This window comes from Pleurodeles waltl, chromosome 3_2, assembly GCF_031143425.1.
Source record: "Pleurodeles waltl isolate 20211129_DDA chromosome 3_2, aPleWal1.hap1.20221129, whole genome shotgun sequence".
In the NCBI taxonomy this organism is placed as follows: domain Eukaryota; kingdom Metazoa; phylum Chordata; class Amphibia; order Caudata; family Salamandridae; genus Pleurodeles; species Pleurodeles waltl.
The window spans coordinates 98,264,388-98,286,953 of record NC_090441.1 but is presented as its reverse complement, the minus strand read 5'-3'; the positions used below and the strand labels follow the sequence as shown (position 1 = coordinate 98,286,953).

Sequence of the window (22,566 nt, the reverse complement as noted above, 5' to 3'; positions counted from 1 at the left end):
GGAGCCTTCCAGTTAAAGCGAATGCCATTCGAGTTGGCTTCAGTTTCCGCAGTATTTCAGAGGTTGATGGGCAGTGTGGTGAAAGGGTTGGACACGTGTTGGTTTTTCAAAACGACGTTTTGGTATAGGGGTCAGACCAAGAAAAACATAACCCTGGTCAAGGGAGGACCTGGCCTGGCAGTTCGAGCTGGACTGTTCCCATGGGGAACATGGCCAAGACAGATTTGCACATAGCTGGGTCCAAACTGGAATGGCATGACAAGCAAAGAAACTGATGGATTAAACCCAGGTCTGTGACTGGGGGTAAATTTTTGATTTGCTCTGCATTCCGTCCATCATCTGTTGTTTTTGCATGTGTCGCCCCAACTGGGAAGGGTATGCCCAGACGGGGGTCCCTTGCTTGCTATGCAACGAGATTCAAGCTAGCCTGGCTGATGAAGGTTGATGCCCTCAAACCGGTCCCAGGATGCTTGTTTCTGGTCCAGGGAGGACCTGGCCTGGCAGTTCGGGCTGGACTGTTCCCTTGGGGAACAGGGGCAAGACTGATTTGCATATGGCTGGGTCCAAACTGGAATGGCATGACAAGAAACAAAACTGATGGATTAAACCCAGATCTGTGACTGGGGTGAATGTTTGATTTGCTCTGCATTCAGTCCATCATCTGTTGTTTTTGCACAAGAAAAACATAACAGCATGTTGGAAATGGTGTTGGAGAATCTCCAGGAAGCTGGTTACACTATAAGCATTAACAAAATCAGATTTGGTGAAAAACAAATTAATTACCTAGGTTACATGTTATCTGGAGAGGGTATAAGACCTAAACTAAAACTGTTTGAGGCCATAGAATGAGCACCTGCTCCCAAAGACAAGGAACATTACCTTCCTTACTAGGGTTAGCAGAATATTATTCGCAGTTTGTGTACTGTTTTGCTGAAAAAGTGCATGTACTGAGGTTGATGAAAAAAGGGACTACATTTGAATGGACCAGTGAATGTCAACTTACATTTGAGAGAATCAAATCTGCCATTGTGAAGGGTGTAGCATTAAAACCTTTTGACCCCCAAGACCAAACCATTGTGGTGGTTGACACTAGTGCATACGGTCTGAGGGCAATATTAATGCAGAAAAAAGGAGAGCAGCAAAAGAATAGTGGCATTTGCTTCGCGCACATCGAAGGGTGCTGATGGAACATATTCTGTAATAGAGAGGGAAGCACTTGCATGCTGGTGGGGTGTGACATTTCAGAACGTGTGTGTGGGGAATTGCTTTTGAACTGCGGACACACCACAGGACATTATTGGAAGTGTTTTCTACCAGAGGGGCTGGAAAGGCAACGCCCAGAATTGGTAGATGGGTATACCGCGTGCAGGAATACAACTTCACATTAAAATACATACCCTAAATTAAAAATGTGAATGCAGCCTATTTGCCAGGTCTGCCTTTCCTCAGGCAGATGATACAAAGGATGAAACTGACCGTGAGGAATGGTTGGTGACTGATGTGAGTGAATCATGCAATGGAGCAATATCAGGTCAAGAATGGAAAGGATGATGAAGCTTTGAAGCAAGTATTGGAATGTTTTTCGAGGGACACAGGACATGCAGATCATGTTAAAAAGGGGCTACATGATTACAGAATGGTATGGGCTGAATTATGACATATATGGGGTCATAAGAAGAAATGACAAATTTGTAGTGCCAATTACATTGAGTCCCAGGTTACTGGAATTATTGCATGAAGGGCATGGGGTGGGGGTGCTGAGAATGAAGAAAAGAGCCTGCATGGATTTATGGTGGCCAGGAACGGACATAGATATAGAAATACATGTACGTCATTGCGTGGCATGTATGTGCAGTGACAAGACTTACAAGGTTGAGGAATCTCCTATCACACTATGAGATTGCTAGAAAAACCGTGGCAAAAACTGGCTATTGACCTATCTTGTCCCTTTAACAGCAAAGGAATCGAGGGTAAATATGCCATAGTTTTAATTGATTTTTTTTTCAAGTGGCCATAGGTAGCATTTATCAAGGAAACCATTGTTTCTTTCAAGACGTTTTTAGAAGGGAACGATTGCTAGAATGTATAGTCACTGATAATGTCCTCAATTTACACCAAATGAATTCCAAACAGTTTTAAAGGAGGAAGGCATATTTTACCATAGGACTGTGATTTATAATCCCAGGGAGAATGGTTTAGTCAAGGAGTTCATCTGTATAGTGAAGGAATGTATTCAGTTGGGTAGTGAAAGTGATGTTAGCTGTAAGGACTTGGTTAAAGAAATGTTATGGAATTACCGTAACACACCACATACTGCTACCAAAGAAACTCAGTTTTTTTCTTACTCGAAGGCAGAGTGTTGTGCACAAAAATCACCCCTGCTTGGATAAAAAGGCCTGATAAGGGAAAGATTGACAGGGTGGAGTTGGAACAAAGAGTATCCGACTACCAAAAGAAATATACCATTAGGGAAAATAGTAAATTGAAGCACTAGGAACGCAAGTTCATCAAAGGAGATTGTGTTAGAGTTCAACTAATAGGGAAATCAAAGGGAAAGTAGTTCTAAATGGTCAAATCCAAAGAATATATAGGAAGTGTTGGGAAACAATGTGAGGTTGGAAGGCGGTAAAAAGTGGAATACACGGAAATTAACCTTATGTAACGATTTGGAACGGGAAATCTGGTTGAGTAAGGATGGTAGAGAATTGTCGGTTAAGAACTCGGAGGCTGGTGACATGATACCAAAGGTTAGAAAGTTAGAAAGGGAAGGAAGAACCAGACGGGAACCTTGGCATAAAGACTATGCAATGTAGTTGACATAACGACTAAGTAATGCTGTAAGATGCCTGGGTATAATTTGTTTAGACATATATATTTTTTTAGCTTGTCTAGTTGTCATTAGTATTGATGTTCGTGACAATATTTTTCTTATTCTTGATAGTATTTTCTTCTGCCTGTATTCTTTGTTCGTTTTGCTTGGCATTGTTTTTGTACTAAAATAAAAAACAGAAAGGAAAGGGATGTGTTGCATCTGTACATTCCAACATAGAATGCATCAGTGTTGAGTTCTATGTGGAACTTAGAGGCAGAAAGCAGGCTGTGGCTGAAGAGACAAGATGTGAAAAGGGGTTGTTACTTTATTTCTCAAAATAAACTCTTCTCTTGTTGCGTAGGTTCTCATTATGCTAATGAGGCTACTGAATTTGGGAGACAGGATCATATGAATTGTGGCTACTAAGTGCAATTCCACACCACATGGCACCTGTCAGCCCAATCCGGGTTCTCCGGCTAACTAGCAGCACCTCATCTCTGGCCGAGATGATTGTGGCAACCGGGCGCATGACAAGGAAGACTCCTCAGGGGACTCGTGGTTGATCAGATCCCTTTCCTTTCTCTCAGTTACCAATGGGTCTCATACTGGCAAAGACAACAGAGGCAGAATATGGTTCAATAAGGATTTATCGAAATAACTGCATCTTAGATTAAAAAAAGGCATGTATTGCAATAACTAGGAAGATAAAACACAATAAAAACAAACAGGTGACTAACAGTAAAACACAAGAATAGTCTACCATACTATCACTAGGAGTGATGTATATATTTCTCCTACCTACACTATGGCCCTCATTATGAACACAGCGGTAAACACCGTCGACCGCCGTGGCGACGGCGAACAGAAGACCGCCATTGGCGGTGAACATAAACCCACCATATAAAGAAGAAAAAATCAAAATCTGACAAAAATCCGTCTGCCACCAGTCACCGCTAGGACCTTGTCGGCGGAAATACTGGACCTCCGCCACCACCGGGGACACAAACACCCCGCCCTCCTAATAACGAAGCACAAATCACTGCGGCGGTCAGTGGAAGCCGAACGACCATTGGCGGTACAGACCGCCACGGGCGGCAAGTGGACCCAACAGCAATAAATGCATACATTGGCAAGTTTGAAACCCACACACCTGACAATCATCCACAACGCTATAAAACACTCACAGTCTTACCCCACAATCCTTTGCAACGAAATAAGGCCAACTAATAGAGAGAACCCCAGAAGCAGACACTGAACGCCACAATACACAATACATACACCCAACCACACAAGAGCACCCTCACCTAAATCCACACAAGACACCATTCACAACACTCACCATGGCACCCCCCAAACACCCACGCTTCACAGAAAGGGAGCTAAGGACCAAGGTGGACGAGGTCCTGAAGATGGAGCCACAGTTATTCGGGACACACCCATTGCCAGGAAGATGGAGCTATGGCAGACAATAGTCAACAAGGTCAATGCAGTGGGACACCATCCATGCACCAGGGACGTCATCCGCAAGAGATGAAACGACCTGCGTGGGAAGGTCAGGTCCATGGCATCCAGGAACCACACTGCAGTCCAGAAGACTGGGGAAGGACCTCCACCAACACCACCCGACTACACTGACTGGGAGGAAAAGGTACTGGCCATCCTGCACCCTGAGGGACTCACTGGAGGAATGGACTCGGGTAAGTCATCTACAATTACCCCATATCCATCACACCTGGAATGCGTGCACCACCTCACCCCACCAACTACCACCAGAACCACAACCCCACCCAGGCCACAATCACTACATCCAGTCACCCTGCGTGCCCACAAACCCACTAACAGGCCCACATCCCTCCCCCTGTGCACAGCCACCCACCCCTGCAAGGAATCACAATAGCCTACAGCACCCACAGTGCACCTCCACATCCTAAGCAAAAAGCAATGCTAATCTCATGAAAGCATCCTGCATGGCCCCAAAGTGTGAAAACCTGCACAAAACCGCCCAGTCCTGTGCACCCCATCCGATCATGCAATTGTAACAGACATGTCCATTTCCCCCAACAGGCAACGCCACCCTGATGGACAGGACAAGGAGTGGCAGTGCCCCACAGGGAGACAAAGGCACCTCCCAGGACACTGGGGATGAAACCCTGGACATTGACGATCATCCTGGCCCCTCACACAGTCCTGGACTGTCACAATTCAGCAGCCCCACCCAGAATACCACTGACACCCCTACCACCCAGCCAACAACATCACCCCACATCTGTGTAGCCAGGCCACAGACTGGTGGAACACATGGACAGAGGCCATAGTCACCCCCTACCAACAGGCAGATTGCCCCAGTAAAAGTAGTACCGCCAGACCTGTGCAGGGGGCACAGGCACAGGGGGCTAGGCCCAGTGGGAGGGCATCAGTGGCCAGAAGGGTTGGCGTCTCCTTTGCCCCAGGCACCTCCTCGCCTGCCCCAGTCAGCCCTGCTGCCCTGCCCTCACGGAGGAGGCTATTGACCTCCTGAGAACCATCTCTGTAGGGCAGACAACCATCGTCAGTGCCATCCAGGGGCTAGCATCAGAGGTGCAGCAGACCAATGCTTATCTGGATGGCACTCACAGTGCCATGTCTGGCCTACAGAGATCTTTTCAGGCTCTGGCCTTCTCTTGGACGGCAGCCAGTGTCCCTGGTCATTCCGTCCCCCCTCCAACCACCTCTACCCCTACCAGCACCCCACTCTCTTCACCCGTCCAAAGCACACATTATGACATGCAGGCACACACCTCAAACACAAGCACCACACCTCCCACCAAAAGCATACACAAAGCCAACATACACATGCACACACACCAACATCCACTTCCCCAAGTGTGTCCACCTCTTCCGCCTCCCTGTCTGTCCCCTGTACATGCACACCCACAGGCACTGCACCCTCATTCAATGTTGCTGACCCTATTCCTGCAGTCACCACAATAGCACACATCCATTCATGCACCCCAGACACCACACCTGCACTTACCACAGCGACTTTAGTTGACACATGCAGCACACTCACCAGACTTGCAGACACCCAGACAACATCCATTTACACTGGCAGCCTGTCTTGTCCCACTGTGTCTACCCCCCCTCGTCCCAAGACACTCAAACACACCAAAACACCCACCCATCACACATTCACAACACCTCAGCATACTGTCCAGTCACCTGCACCCACAACACGCACACCTACACCTGTCACAACCACTCCCTCTACCTACACTCCCACACCTTTCTCTAGGTCCACCCCAATTGCACCTAAGAAACTTTTCCTATCCTGTGTTGACCTATTTGAACCCACTGGTCCACCCCATCTCGTCCCTAAATGTGCTCACCTTCTTGCCCTGGCCACTCCTCCCACGTCACAGCCCGCCCCTGTCCGCCCTTCCAATTCCTGTGCTACCTCCCCTGTGAGGAAAAAATACCATGCTGGCTCAGGAACATCTGCCGCACCCCAGGCAAAGTCTGCTCCACCAGCTGCTGTGACAAGACCTAAACCCCCTCCACCTTCGAAATGGAAATCTAAGCCCGCCCCCTCCCAGTTGTAAATCCCCACCCCCACCACCCCCTGCCCCTGTTCCCTGAGGTGCTGGATGCCCCATTGTTGCCCCTCTGAGGTGAAGTACTGTTGCACTTGTGGGAGTCAAGTTGGGGCCATTGTGGCCCATCGGACTTCTTGGACTATGGACTGGCCATTGGCCTTCTATGCACTTCTGTTGCTCTGTAAGTAGAATAAAGGTTAATGTGTGGCCTGTGTTGTTTGAGGCACACTCTGGATCCGTGGTCTCTTGTTTCATTGTTTGGGTTTGTTGGGTACATGAATGTACTTTGGGCAGGTTGGATTTGCCTTGTGTTGGGTAAGTACCTCTTGCTGTGGGGTGTATGGCTTGTGCTGCTTTGAAGGATTGTGGAAGCGTTGCAGGGTGGGTGGAGTGGGTGGGTATGTAACTGTGCCTTTTCTTCCCTTGTTTAGTAGGCTGTGGTACTTACCGTCGTCGTCTTCGGTGGCGGTCTCGGTTGTGGAGGTATATGGCAAGGAGCAGGGCTGGTATGATCTGCAACTCTCTATCCATGTATGCTTCGGCATGTTGTGTGAGCCTCCAGTGAGTGTTTCCTTTTATTCGGTTTGTTTCCGTCTGGCTTTGCGTGGCTGTGGTTCCTGCCCCAGAACAGACGGTGGTCTAGTGCTTCATTATTTGATGGGCGGGTAGGGCCTTTCTGTCGGCCTGTGGGTGGGCTCTGCCGTCGTTGTCGGCACTCCTCTGCTGGCGGTAAGTGGTTTTCAGGATGCCTGTGTTTCAGTTGGTTCATTATTTGGCAGTTGGGACTGCACGTCTGTTGGCGTTTGTTACCGCCACCGCCGGCGGTGCGGTGTTTACTGCTGTGTTCATAATGAGGGCCTATGTCTGAGCACAGCATAATACGCCTAATCTGCTCTTCAGGTTTCCCCTCTGGGGGTACATCATCCCTCATACCTGGAGGAAGAAGCCTCTAGTCTAGAGAGACACCGTCCCCATGTGGACCAGGGTCTGGCCATCTAAGCAAGAAGCTGTCAGCAATCAGCATGCAGTTGTGGTCATCTGGCTGGAATCTCCCTCTGATGTGTCTGGGACAAAAGGGTTGTTTTTATAATAAAACAGCAGACATTCTAAGAAATAGTCCCCACATATGAGTATGTGTTTTCCGTAAACGTTAGAGACACAGCATAGCACATTTGTCGGCAACCCTATCTGACTGTAGCCTTGGAAAAAGCACAAAGTAAAATAAATGTCCTACTAAGACCGTAATGCTTTCCTAGGCGAAAGTATGATGAGATAAAGAAAAGAAAACAGCACCCCCAATGTTGCTATTGCTAGAAAAATAAAGCAATGCTGAATAAAATGTAACAGGGTTAAAGTGCACAGCGACAGGCCTAGTTTAACTTAAAACATTGTATCTACAACATGTCTAAAATAGCTATTCAACACTCTTGTGCTCCTCGTGTCTTCATTACTGAAAATGATCAACAATGCATGGATGGCTGAATCTGACCTTACTTTTAAAGATCCTGCCAGGTGATTCACCACCAGGAAGATTCCTTGATGGTCCAGTCATTTCCAGAGAAGCAGAACTTCCTGGCACAGGGTCCATGACACCTCCCTGTTTACTGCATTGCCACTTGTTGGTGATGTTGTCTGTGAGCACCTACACCAACCTTCTCTCGAGTGAAGGCAGAAAGGCTTTCAGCATTAAGTGGATGGCTCTCAGCTACAAAAGGATCATGTGGAGCCAGATCTCTGCCGGAGAAAAGAGGCCTCAGATCTCCAATAACCACGATGCGATGTATCAGTCGCCACTATCACCTTTGGGTGGAGGATGGAGAGAAATCTGCCACCCACTCAGTTGTGATCAAGCAATGACCACTGGAGGACTGTTGGAGTCTCCAAGGATATCTGGATGTGATCAGAGAGATCCCCTTGACGTTGGCACCACCGAGGTCAGATCCCACTACACAGCCCGCATATGGCACCTTGGGTGCTTGACCAGGAAGATGCAGGAGACAATCAGTCCCAGGAGTCTCATACTCAACCTCATTGAAATCGAGGACAGAAGCTGAAAGATTAGAACCATCCTGGACTCTGTTTTCCAGGGAAAGGCATGAAATCAGACCATATCCATAATGGCACTGATGAAAGGGACAGTCTGAGGAGTCAGATGTGACTACGGTATGTTGATAGTGAATCCCAAGGATGTTGGGAGGTTCACCATAGTCTGGAGGTGGGGGACAACTGCCTGGGGTGACACAGACTTCAGCAACCTATTATTGAGGTAGGGGAAGACTGGTACCCCTGACCTTCAAAGATGTGATGCCACCAGCTCCAACACTAATGTGAACACTCAAAGATTGCTGGTGAGACCAAAGCGAAGCACAATGAACTGAAAATGCTCCAGGCACACTACTGAACTGCAGATAGTGCCCTGGGTCAGTGGGATGGGTATGTGAAAATAAGTGTCTCGCTAGTCCAACACTACCATCCAGGGTCGAGGGGAGACAGGACTTGGGCTAGAGTGAGCATCTTGATTATGTCCTTCTGAAGGATGGAGTTAAGAGGGTGTAGGTCTAAAATAGGATGAAGGTGTCTGCCTTTGTTTGGGACCAGGAAGTAGTGGGAGTAACAGCCAGGGCCCACTTCTTACATGGACACCCTCTTAATAGCCCCTTTGCCTCCAATCGAGTGACTGTGCTCTACTAAGGGCAAGCTAAATGGGTTAGCAAGTAGGGTTGTGAGGAGGGCGGAAGTCTGACTCACATGTTGGCCCTGACTGTCGGATCGGTGGGTGCTATGGCATTGGTCATGAAAGGTCTGGAAACCCTGCTGAGGTGTAAGTGATTTTATTATGCAAAGACCCTGCCAGAACCACAGGCGGGGTAAAAAAAAAAAGGCTGGTGCAATTAGTGTGGCAGGGCAGAAAAGCCCAAGGAGCATGCTGTGGCCCTATTTCTTTGAAACGCTCCAGGGGAGAGTCCGCTTTTTCCCCAAAAAATAAGTCCTCTCAAAGGGCATGTCCATAAGGTATTACTGTACACCGCGAGAGAAACCCATAGGTCTTAAACAGGCATGGCGATGTAGAGGGGTGGTAAATTTTGCAGTGTCACAGCCACCTTGTATGGCTTGAGTCAGACCAGGATAAATATCTTCTGGAACCCCCTGGGAGAACTGCCATTGACTGACTGGAAAGGCAAACTTGTGGATCAAAATACCCTCTTCACAAAGATCTCTACCCTCTAAGACTCCCTATCTGGAGTAGTCAGGAAGGAAGGCATTTGGGTTTGCCCTGCTTGTGGAAGCTTCTACCACAAAACTCTTGGTAAGGTGCAGAGTCAGAAATGCCAGGTCATGGGTTAGGAGAATACTGCAGCAAAATCCGGTGACTCACTGGGAGACAAGAGCAAGGGTTGGTGAGGGCCTCACTAAGGGCCAACAAGAGCTCAGTATTGGTCTGTCTTGGTTGGAGTACTTCAGTTAGCACATTAGTTTTGACCTCCAACGTGGAGAGCTGGAGGTTAGTGGGAGTGCCTGAGGAGAGACAAGGCCAGTATCAGAAAGAGTGTCAATGCCACTGGTATCCTGGAGGTCCTCATACAAATTGTCTTCATGGTAGGGCTTCCCAAACAGGTTTCTTGCATCATACTTATTGTCAGAGTCTGTCCCAAATAGGGAATGCAGAGGGTGAAGTTTGTCCTGCAGAACGGGATGCTGAGAGGCTCAGGTGGAGCAAGCAAGGGCTGGAGCTGGATGGACATCAAGTGCAGCCTTGGTCAAGATAGGAGCGGCTCTGAGTCAGATAGCACAATGGGTAGTGCCTCATCCTCCGGTGTCAATAAAGTCGGCATCAGCGTCAGTGTTCTGAGGATCAGTGTGGAGATGACAGAGTTGCCAATAGGGGCTCAGTAGTGGGCTCAGAGACTTCAAACTGGTACAACAGGTGAACCCACGGGTGATATTCCAGATGGAGGGCCTCAGTTCTGTTGGACCCCTAGGAGCATCAGAGGGATTCCGAAGGGATCTGAAGAGTCTGAGCATGGCCTCCCGGAACTCTTGCATCTGCCTTAGTGTCACAGATAGCCCAGAAAAACGTGGGTTGTACCAGGGCAAGTTGTGGGTCTGGCTCCAACGTCAACGGACTTCAGGAGGGAAATTGAGAAGCATGATGATGCCCTTGTGCTTCTTAGGTGAACAAGAATGGAGGTAAGGGGCAGATTCTGTGTGATTTAATTACGCTTTTTTAAATCTCTTTTTAGTAAACAGTTGTTCAACTGCAGTACAGCAGATAAAGGGAAGAATTCAGTGTATAATAATGGAGTTCGAGAAACATTTTGTATGACAGATGAATGAATAGTACCATTCCCATAACCAGCTAATTCCTGGCAGTGCGCAGGGCTTCAATCACAGTCACCAAAACAATTGTCCCCATTTCACATGCTCCAGTAACTATGCCACCCACCTCACACCTTTTCCCACTTATTGTGACAGCCTTCACTAAGGTATACAGAATATTCTGCTCACTGGCACCAGTCCAGATCTGCTTCCCAGTAAACTATGTGGGGGTGGGTAGAGACAGCACCCCAGGCCCATGCAATGTTTCATTTGGCGAACACCAGCCAAATCCTGCAATACCTAGGCCAGTTCACCTCCCGTATAATATTGAGGAGGTGCCATGTGGATACCAAGGGGACCACCAGACCTGTAACTGGTGCCATTTTCCTCGTCTCCTCCTCTAAAGTAACTTTGGATCACAGGGCGCCCCCACAGCATGTGAAAAAAAGGTCCCCTCCTGGCCGGTCCCTCTCTCAAGCTTAGAGGGATGGCCACCCTCCCCAGTCAATGCAAAAGTACGTTCTGTGCAATATTTTCAACTGAACCAGTCTGAATTATGATTGTATTACTGCCTCTCTGGGTCTCCACTCAGTCCTCGTCTTAAAGGGCTCCCAGGTCTCTTTCCCATCAGGCCTGCAGGGCCATCCGGAGGTCTGGAGAACTGCACATTATTTTTCTATATATAATGAAGATAGCTTTATCTGTCAGGGAATCAGGTAGCAGTCGATCTTCCAGCAGGGTCGCTGAGGGTTATTGCTCTAATTCTAATATGTGGCTTTGCAGAGCATGGCCTAGTTGCAAGTAACAGAACCACTCCAAGACTCCCATTTTATAGTCTTGTTGTAGGATATCAAAGGATACAAACGCCTGCTCCTGCCATATGTCGCCCAGATGATCTAACCAAATCAATGCCCGTTTCTTAAACCCTTGGAGGCCACCCAACTCACCCACGTGGTCACTATCCCAAAGAGGGGTTATTTCCGTCAGCCAAACTTCCCAGCCCAAGTACCTAGTGGCTGCACTCCCCACCACAACTGTCACTCAAACTTCCTTCGATAGAGAAGGGGAGGTAAACCCTGGCTCCCATGGCCATCCTGTCTAGACGATAGGTAGGTACCGCCCGATCAAGAAACACCCAGTCATTAACCGTCACCATGTCTGGAACTGCCCAGATGGTTCTTTGCAATTTTCACAAAGCCAATTGTGAGGTGCCACCATTTCACATTAGTTGACATTGCTCATGGTCAATTTTCTGTCAGAAACCTTGTGGGACCTTATATGGTGTGTTTTGCAGGATGTATAGTAATCTTGGTAAAGTCATAATTTTAAAGAGGGCTGCACGGCTTATCGGGACAGTGGAAGTGACCACTGGTGGGGTGTATCACGTTGAAACCATTCCACTTGCGGGAGTAGATTCATATTGAAGAACATTTGGGGTTTCCTCATAACATAGACACCCAGGTATTTAAAACATTGGCATTATCATCTAGGCTGTACATTTTGAAAGCAAGTGTAGAATCCCACCCACTAAAGAATATATTAGAGATTTCTCCCAATTAATGCAATACCTACCCAAAGTGATCGCCGAATATTTGAAAGATTTGCATGATCTTATCGATGGAGAAATCAGGACGTGGTATGTATAGTAATATGTCATCGGCATATAAGGGGATCCTTTCATCCCACTCCAGATCTACTAGTATACCCCAAATAAGGGGGTTTTGATGAACCCAGACTGCCAAGGGCTCAAGTGAAGATCATGGGAGAGAGTGGGCAGCCTCTCCTTGTGCCTTTCTAAAGGGCAAAAACATGAGAGACCATATAATTAACTTGCACCCTTGCCAATGGGTCTACATAGAGGAGTCAAACCCAACTGATAAACTGGGTCCCAAACCAAAGCAGTCCAGCATCGTAAACAGGTAATTCCTGCAATAACACTGTCAAACGCCATCTTGGCATCTAGTGACATCATTGCAGCCGGGTCCTTAAAGGGAGGCTTGGTGCATGTAACACCCATAGAGATGCTAGAGGTTCATGCCTGTCCCTCTGTGTGGCATGAGACCGGATTGGCCCTGGTGGACTATTTTTGTAATAACCACCTGAAGTCTGTTTGCCAAGGCCTTTTCCAAAACCTTGGCTTCAAAGTTCAGCAATGAGATGGGTCTCTAAGGCCCAGATTCAGCCAGTGGTTTGCCCTTCTTAGGAATGATGACCACTGTGGCGATTCGCTGAGCTTCCGGCAGGCTCTGCCCTTCCTGGCTGGTGAAACATATTCAGTAGGTGTTGCCCAATTTTGTCAGCCATCATTTTGTACAGTTCTACCAGCAGACTATTTGGCCCAAGCACCCTTCCAGACTGGAGCTCCTATACTGCCTTTGTTACTTCTTCATTGCCAGGTCCTGATCTAATGTGGCCCTATCTCAGTCAGCAACAGGAGGGCAATATCCCTCAAGAAATCTATACAGTCAGCGTCTGACATGGAAGTCGTGGAGGTATACAGCTCTTCATAGTATGAGGCAAAGGCCTCAGCAATGCCCATTCTTGTCAATTGCCTAACGACATTCTTGTTGAGGATCTCTAGGACCCAAGTCCGACCCTTATCGTGTTTCTCTAGCCAAGCCAGTAGTTTGCTGGCTTTGTCTCCAACATCATACAGGCGATGCCAGATTGCCAGTGTGTGAGCTCGCCCACTGTTTGCCAACAGCTTCCACAGTTCATGCTGCTTCTATCGCAATTGATGACTTAAGGGGGGAGAGGCTGACCCTCGGCTACCAGGCAGGATTCTAATAGAACACACTCTCACTCAGGAGCCTCACTTTTCAGTTGTTGCTCTTTTTTCTGTCTCCAATCAAGGCCTACGCATGATCCCAAATTACTGCCTTATAGGCCTCCAATAGCACGTAGCTCTGGGCTGGGCCAGGAGTGTTGCCTCTACTGGAGAGTGGTCAGACTCTTGTGCTATATGTGTGGCAGCTCAAAAGTCACCTACTCTTGTAATTTGGGTAAAAAGATAGTCAAGACGCACCAGGTCACCATACGCACCTGACAGGTCTATGAAGTGGCGTTCCCCTGGATGATGGTTGTGCCAAATATGTCGAGACCTTCACAGCTCTGGACGAAGCCCAGTTTAATATCAAGAAAGTATTCAGTGATGCTGTTTTTGCCCGGGCCAGGCGCTTCAGAGGCCGAGCACCATGCCATAGATTTCAGGCTTCTAGATTTGCCACTCAAAGGGGCAGAGGAGGTTTCTCCGACTATCAGACCTTCTACCCCAATCGTTATAGAGGACGTGGCCGTTCCTCCAGAGGGTAAAGCAATAACCCAGGTAAGGGTCATTCCATTTTCAGAAGTAATTTTGGAGGGCAGGGCACAGCAGTTCCTACTTGCATGGCAAAATATTACACCAGACCCATAGGTGTTACAAACGGTCCAGGGTTTCCACCTCGAGTTTTATGCTTTCCCGGTGCAGAGGGTTCTTCCTCCTCTGCTTCTGTTTTCCCTTGCAGATTGCGCAATTATCAAAGAGGAGATTTTTGCACTCATACAGAAAGGGGCAGTTGCACTGACTTCGCCTCATCCTCACGGTTTCGTAAGCACAATTTTCTTAGTACAAAAGAAAGGTGGAGGTTCCCACTTGGTACTAAATCTAAAACATTTCAATTCATGTGTTGTATACCGCCATTTCAAGATGGAGGGCATACATCTTCTCAGAGACATGTTAAGAGACGGAGAATGGATAGTACGATTAGATCTCAAAGATGTGTACCTTTCAGTACAGATTTTTGCTCCCCACGGACGTTTTCTTCAATTCCAATGGGGGTACCATTGGTTTGAATTCACCGATCTTCCCTTCGGGCTGTTCTTAGCTCCTTGGTGTTTCACCAAGCTTCTTCGACCGGTGGTGCAAATTTTGAGGGACCGAGGAGTGAGACTTATCGTATACCCTGACGACATTCTAACTATGGCCCAAGACAAAGACACGATCCTTTGCCATCTCAATTGGACAGTCCAATTGTTACAAGATCTCAGGTTTGTCATCAATTCGGAGAAATCCAGCATGGTGCCTGCTCAAACTATTGAGTTCTTAGGTTTTCAGCTAGACTCTGTCAAGGCTTTGTTACTCCTCCCTTTAAGCAAACGGACTTCGATCAAGAAAGAATTGTGGAGAGCCTTTGCCTCTCCGACAATATCATTGAGGACATTGGCACGCCTAGTCGGCCTTCTTGCATCATCAATTCAAGCTATTTTTCCAGGGCGCTGCATTACAGAGCCTTTCAGAGGCTGAAGATTTTACATCTTCGGAAGGGTCTTCAGTATTCAGAGTTGGTGCCGCTCACAGAGGAGGCCAAGACCGAAATCTCTTGGTGGCTCTCCCACATGGATGCCTGGAATGGCAGACCGATACTTACCTCCAGTCCAGATGAGATAACAGAGTCAGATGCCAGCCATGGGGCTGGGGGGCTCGTGGCGGCTCAGTGGAGACAGGGGGTCGTTGGTCCCCGGGTGAATTGAACTATCACATAAATAAATTGTATGGAACTCTTAGCAGGGGCGTTTGCAATCAGATCACTTTCCCCTTGCAGACTCCAATGTTGCATCCTTCTTCGGATGGACAATGTGGCCGCGGTCAGGTACATGAATCGCCTAGGAGGGACCAGATCTTGTCTATTAGCAGAGATAGTGAAGGATTTTTGGCATTATTGTGTGCATCACCAGATTTTGGTGATAGCGGAGTACATTCCGGGTCATTCCAAAACGACAGCGGATTGGAATTTGCGTTTCCTGCAGGATGGCAGCGATTGGAAGCTCAAACCTCAGATTTTCCATGCTCTTCAGCTGAGGTGGGGGATTTATCAGGTAGATTTGTTTGCTTCCTGGTTGAACAACTAGGTTCCGTGTTACTTCAGCTGGAGGCCGGACCCTCAGTCGAGGGGACGGATGCCTTCCTTCAACCGTGGCTACGGGATCTGCTTTATGCGTTTCACCCTTTTGCTATGATTCAATGTGTTCTGGCCCAAGTACAGCAATATCAAGCGGAAATTATCTTGGTGACTCCATATTGCAGAGTACAACCTTGGTTTCCATCTGCAATGGCCCTCTCGTGCAACTTTCCACTGATGCTACCTGTGTGCGAGGATCTTCTCAAGGATCCGTTAGGCAACTCGCACCCTCTGATTCTACAGGGACTGTTGTCCCTGATGGCTTGGAGACTTTCAGGAGACAATGGCAAGTGCCTGGAGTTTCGGAATCTGCACTATTTTTCTTATCACAGTCTTGGGCTCCCACCACTCATATAAAATATATGAGCAAGCCTGGAGGAAATGGTTGTGATGGTGCAGTAAAAAGTGTTTTGATCCCGTGGGGTCAGAGATTCATGTCATAGCCAATTTTCTATCCGACTTGGCTTCACAAGGTTTGCTTTACAGGACAATTAATAATTGTCGTTCCGCTCTTTCAGCTAGTCATCCTCATATTCATGGTAGACCGTGGGGGAACATCCCTTAATTTGTAAAATTCTTATGGGCATTCGTATGGTAAAAACCCCTCAGTCAAAATATACATCTTTATGGGATGTTAATATTGTCCTTCGTTTTCTTAGAAATTGGCCTTCTAATGAGGACTTGTCTAGTAAACAATTGTCAGCAAACTTACAATTCTACTATGTTTACTATCTTGTAGAAGAGTTTCTGATGTTAAAGCTTTGGACTTATAAGGTAGAGTATTTACTCCTGAAGGGGTAGCTTTTTCCATTACCAGATGTACTAAGACTTCATTAAAGTGTATTCCATATCTGTCTTTACCACATAATAAAAAGCAATGTATAAAGGCTTATGAGGATTGTACGCATTAATTCAGACAGGATGTTTCTTGTTAGTTGTTAATTTCTTTGCCAAAGCCTTTTCGTCCAGTCACTGCAGCAACTTTGGCTCGTTGGGTCAAATGGTTATTGGCAGGAACAGGTATAGATGTAAACATCTTTGTGGCTCATTCTGTTAGAGGAGCTATAGCTTCTAAAGCTTTTTCAACAGGAGCTAGATTTGAGGATATTATGGCAGCAGCAGACTGGTCATATGACTGTACTTTCAAAGTATTTTATCATAAACTTATTGTTGATGTAGTATCTGATGTAGTAAATAGACGGTCCTGCCATAGAATTAAAAACTTTCTAGATAGCGCGTCAAGAATTTTAGATTCTATTAAGGACACGGAGGTGAGGATTATCCCACCCTTAGTAAGTATATGCTATATGCTTTGTATGATACAACTGTTGTTTCTCAAATATAATGTTAATAGTTAATGAAATTACCCAACCCGGTTATATACTTATGGGTTATTAGTTTTTGTTTGTCTTATGCACGGGAGAATAATACTGCTTCTTGAATTCTTCAGTTATGATGTTGGATCAGGTGGACGTTCTGTTCTGTGGATGAAGTAGCCGGAAGGAATTTGGGACGGTTGGTACGTTCCAAAAGGGCGTTCAACAGACCAGTGTTCTGCAAGTTCTATAATTACTTTTAAATTTGTTGTTTTTCGCAAAGAAAGAGGAAAAACTATAGTGATTATGCTATTTATATGGTCAGAGAAGGGCCATGATTGGATGGCTGAGTGTTCATGGGATATGTAGTTTAAAGTTTATACTGTTTTTTATTGGCTGCTGTGTTGTCAGTAAATGAAAGAGAAAGCATACTCCTCGCCTCCGTATCCTTAATAGAGTCTAAAATTGTTGACGCGCTAGCTAGAATATGTTTAATTCTCTACCAGGAAGAAAGCGTACAAATTTGTTTCAGAGGAAACCAACTCCTTTGAAATGTGTTATGTAACCAGAATGTTCTAAGAGGGTGTAACCAATCCTATTGAGGGCCTTATAACTGTTTCCTTTAAGGTGAATCTATTGCAAAAGGATCAGATCCGGGGCATGCCGATGTATAAATTGAAGCACTATTGTGCGCTTAATCTTGCTACCCAGACCGTTTACATTCTAGTACCAAAAAAGCGTGTTCTGGCGTGACGTTTCTATAGTGTGGCTGAGGTAGTGTAAATGAGTCTCCTGAGTACCCAATAAGGGAGCACCTACCTCCTTCCCAGTGAAGTCCCCCCAAAGTTTTTCTCTCCCAGTTTGCAGTACAATCGAGCTTAATAAAAACAATCAGTTAGAATAACTTCATAAAGCTGAAAAACCCAACTGAGTAACACCCCTCACTCTAATACCACGTCACGTAGGCTCCAAACTGCCCACCTCCCCAACTTGCAGAATGCCTGTCGCCCATACTTCAACATTAAATACTAACAATGGCGGGATGGCTGGCTCTGTCAAGACATATGTACAGATTCCAAGTAGACATTAAGGGGCTCATTATGAACACGGCAGGTAACCCCGCGGTGTACATGCTGGCGGTCTTTCCAAAGACCGCCAGCCCCCTTGAGGCCCCGCCCGCCGCATTACGAACATTCTGCTGGGCTAGGACATTGCCGACGGCTCCACATGAAGCCGTCGTCAATGCCTCAGTGCGGTGGGTGCAGCAGCTCCCGTCTCGCAGATACAGTGACCTGCGCAACGGGGCACTGGAGCACCCCTTCTGTCAGCCTTTCCCAATGTGTTATTCCTGCTGGGCTTTTAACCGAAGAACGCCTACATTGCATACATTATACCTGGAGCAGGTATAATATGGCACAAGGCTTCACAAACTGGCGCCATGGTGACACTGTGCCAGTTTGTAAATAATAGCTTGGGGTGAGGGACTGTTTTGCGCCACCTTAGTGTAAAAAACAAAATGATGCTAAGGTGGCGCAAAATCCTTGGAAATGAGGCCCTAGATGTGAACTATGATTCCTAGCAGGTTGAACTCTTGTGTGATCCAGAGAGTTGGCAGCCATCTCGAATTACTGGGTATAACTTGCCTCATATGTTTGAAGGCGTCCTTGTTAGGTAGTCCTGCTACAATGGCGCTACAGCCTGGACTTGCTACTTGATATCGGATTTCCTTTTGCTGAGACCAGGTGTCAGCTGAGGATTGTTTCAACAAGTGGATCACAGAGTAGTATCGCAATTCATGTGTATTATTGATGAAATCGAACTTTGATCTTGAGAGTGGGGTTTCAATGACAAAGGATTGTGGTACATACTGAAGTCGTATTGTGATACAAATTACTTAGAACTTGACCTATTTTAAAGTATTAAAACTGGGGTTACATTCATTACAGAGTTACAAGGACCACCTACAATTCTATTGTTAAGGAAAGTAAACTTTGACATTCAACTATTTTTGAACTACAGAAACGGGGATTCATCTCTTATGAATAAATAGTGGCAATTCAAAGTTATGTTTTTGAAGGTTATTTTGAGCGTTTATTTGCTTTTTATATTTTCATGTTTACAACTTCATGAATAAAGTATTATAGGTTTCAGTAAGAACATAACATTGCTAGATTTAGGTACAACAGGATAGTAACGATATTAGTTAGCTTTCTAGTTTACAGATCTCCAATACACACAGTATTCCTCTTCACCTAAGACATTGCAGCAACATTTGAGGTACTTAAATAAAGAGAGTTTGGAGCTGATTTTATCAACGCAGTTATAGTGGCTAATGCAGTGGATAGCGAGCAGAATGTCCCCAGATGTGCAATAGGACTGGGTGTACCAGATGCCCACATGTTTCTCAAAGCGCTTATCATGAGTAAGTGGATGAATGCGGGCCATTCCAAGGTATTTTGAGTCCTGCAAAAATGCTGGGCAGGTTGCCTACAAAAGACCAAGACAAAAAAAAACTAAATATCCCCATGATGTTTTTAGACATACTACCTCAGGGTGGCAGTTGGCAGGGTATGGCTGAATGGGCGGAGACAGGAGTGACTAGATTAAGTGAACTCTTTGAGAATGGGGCTCTTCTCCCCTTTGAGGAATTCACAGTGACATATGATCTACCCAGAGGGCATTTTTTGTTGCATAGGGCCGTGACCAAGAGGGTGAGTAAGCATTGGGGAACATGACTTACAGAGCCAAAACAGCACAACACCACCCAATAACTTGTCACATCAGCAGGTACCTTTAAAGTTATTACTTGCTTATGCAGAACGCTGCGGGGGGAAATGCTGCTCTCTTTAACCACTCTCCATGATAAGTGGATGATGGATTTGGGGGGTCCCATACCTGACAAAAACTGGGCAGAAATACTTGATCGAGTACCTAAAGTATCAAGAAATGCCTGCTTTAAACTGATAAACTTTTATGTGTTCCACAGGACATATCTGACACTGAAACGTGTTAACTGTTATTTTGACACTTTGACAGCTGCCTGCTCACGATGGGGAGAGGAGAGTACTAACTCACGTTTGCTTGCTGCATTATCCAGAACATGGCCCTGAGGAGAAACATCCCTGTAATTGCAGAGGAGGGAGACAGTGATGAGCCCCCAGGTGAGGATTTTGAAATGCCCAGTGAAGATGTCAGTGGTGAAGAAGGAGCTGACTTACGTCAAGATGTGATTGACCACTTCTTCAGCTCAGTGTAAGTTTAACCTCAACAAATCGTAACCTCTAATGTCAGAACAATTTGTGACATAGGGAACATATCAATCTGCAATGGTAATTTGGTAGGAATGGTCAGTGGAGGAAAGTCCAAGGCATAGATGTTAGTGGATCAGTTTTCCAACATTGAGTACTGTGGTTACTGACAGGGTTGAACTTTGCTTGTGCTAAGTATGTGTGTCCTCATAACCTGTCATTTGAGTCAGGTTGAATATATGAAATCATTAATTATCCCTTGTTATTCTGTTTCAGAGTCCTTCATCATGTCACCTTCATTTGGACATTTCAAAGTTGTGACATTTGCAGTGATATGTTGCTGTTGGAAAGTACAAAAAGAACTTGTGTTGATCCTGGGACAGACACCTTCTTGAGATGGACAAATCTTGTGGAGAGACAACTTGCACTCTGATAGTATGGAAGTTCAGAAGATTGTATTAGACCTGTTTTCTGTGTGATGTTGCTATCAAGGCAATGTGTGCCACTTCCCTTGCTCAAGCCACATATGTATTTCTAGCCCTAGCATACTATTCTTCCTTCACATTAGCTAAATCTTCAATTTGTGGACAGTAGAGGTAGTTGTTGATGTGTCTACTCATGGTTGGTAGGACGGTTTGTTTCTACAGCACTGAATGGTGAATGTGTCATTGCACTAGATACTGCCACAGTGTCCTGTGATGGTCATGTGGCCTCAAATGTTGTTGCTGCCATTATGTAGACTATTGGTGTTACTGGTCTAGGATTCCTATTGTGCGAGCAGGGAATATGGTTCCAACTGAGGTCATACATCAGTGATAGTTTACCTATTTAATTCGATCCCCTCAAATATTCCCTCTCCTCCATGATGTCAAGGTCATGAAGAGTATAACCCTGATTGGCACAGACTATTGGTGTTTGGCCTGGTTATTGAAACCCAGATTCCTTTTCTTCAAGGACTTGTTGCCAACATATGTATGTTCCAAATACATAAAGATTTGAGTTTGTTTCTTTTGAATAAAATGAAAAACACTTTACCTCTTTGTCATTTGAAAATATCTTTGGCAAATACATTTTCAGACGACATGACTACATGATGGTGGAAGGTAGCCATAACAAATGGAAAGCCAGAAAAAATACAACAATAATCTTGTAGTCTGTGTCCGTAGCATTCATTAGAATAAAACAAAAAACAGAAATGTCAATCAAAAAAATTGGAAATGAAACAAACAAGTCTATCATGGTGGATGAAAGTATGGGAGTAGAGCCAAAAACAGTTTTGAGTCCAACGTACAAAATAAAATTGTCCTCAGAAAAGGTAAATGTGCCTCAGAAATAGTCCACAGAGTGAATGCTGGACACACACTGGAGGAAATTAGGATTTGCGTCTCTTGGAGGTAGGTGGTGGTGGCAGTCTTGCCACCCTCTCCCGGTGGTTCGGATGACCGTTTCCTCTGTGGTGGGGGGAGGGATGTGGGTGGGAGGAGTAGTCTCAAGTGGCAGGGTCTCTCTGTCTGTGGCTGGCAGTGGTGTTATAGTGCCAGATGTAGAAGGTACACAGACATGGACAGGTAGAATAGGAAAAGCCCTGTTCATGTGGTGTTATATGTCATAAAGCACCCCAGTCAGGGAGCTCATATTTTCATTATGATTACGTATTTCTGCACCGCCTTGATTTCCCTGCGCTCAGTTACTACCTGGCCCACTGCGTCTTGGGACTGTTGTACTGCTCCCAAGAGTCAGTCAATGGTGGTCTGGCTGACTAAAACCCTAGTGGCATTTTATGGGCAAATAGGTGTGCCCATTTTTTTAATTCCTCCATCTTGTTTGGAAGGGATTAGGCCACTAGGGTTAGGGTTATGTCACTTCCCAGTGGAAGTTGTCATAAGAATGGTGTAGTCACCCTAAAGGTGTTCAGCCCATTGGCTACCACCTGGCACTCTAAACTCTAAACTCCCCTAAATTGAGTAGTTTGGTGGCACCCCTGAACCATAGAACTCAGATTCTGATGACCTAAGAAGAAAAGGACACAAAGGAGTTGCACCTGCAGAAGAGGAAAAGCGGAGGCATCTGACTTGATAACAACCCCACCGGCCTGCCTGCTGACCACGATGGACTCTGCCCAAAAGGCGTCTCGTCCTGCAGCTGTGCCTCCAAGAAACCCAGGAGGACTGCCTGCCTTCCAAAAAGACCCAGACTCCTATGAGCAGCAGATCTGCTCTGCAACAAAGTCTCAAGAAAGGATTCTGCAGCCCGCGGTACAGCAAAGACCTGACACCCAAAGTGACCCCCTGCACTGGACGGCCAAGACCCGAGGTGAAGCCAACCAACGGTGCCAGCAAGGTTGCTGAGCTGTTCAGAGTC

The 22,566-nt window shown here is 46.2% G+C and overlaps 1 long non-coding RNA gene across 1 annotated transcript in view; it reads left to right on the top strand.

The window, feature by feature from the left end:
- The window catches only part of LOC138286763 (uncharacterized), a 59,956-nt gene extending 38,717 nt beyond the window's left edge, over window positions 1–21,239 (top strand). Inside the window, exons 2-3 of the long non-coding RNA XR_011202053.1 lie at window positions 19,994–20,209; window positions 20,482–21,239. This is a non-coding gene — a long non-coding RNA (uncharacterized lncRNA). The remainder of the gene's footprint in view (window positions 1–19,993; window positions 20,210–20,481) is intronic.
- Window positions 21,240–22,566: the final 1,327 nt, after the last annotated feature.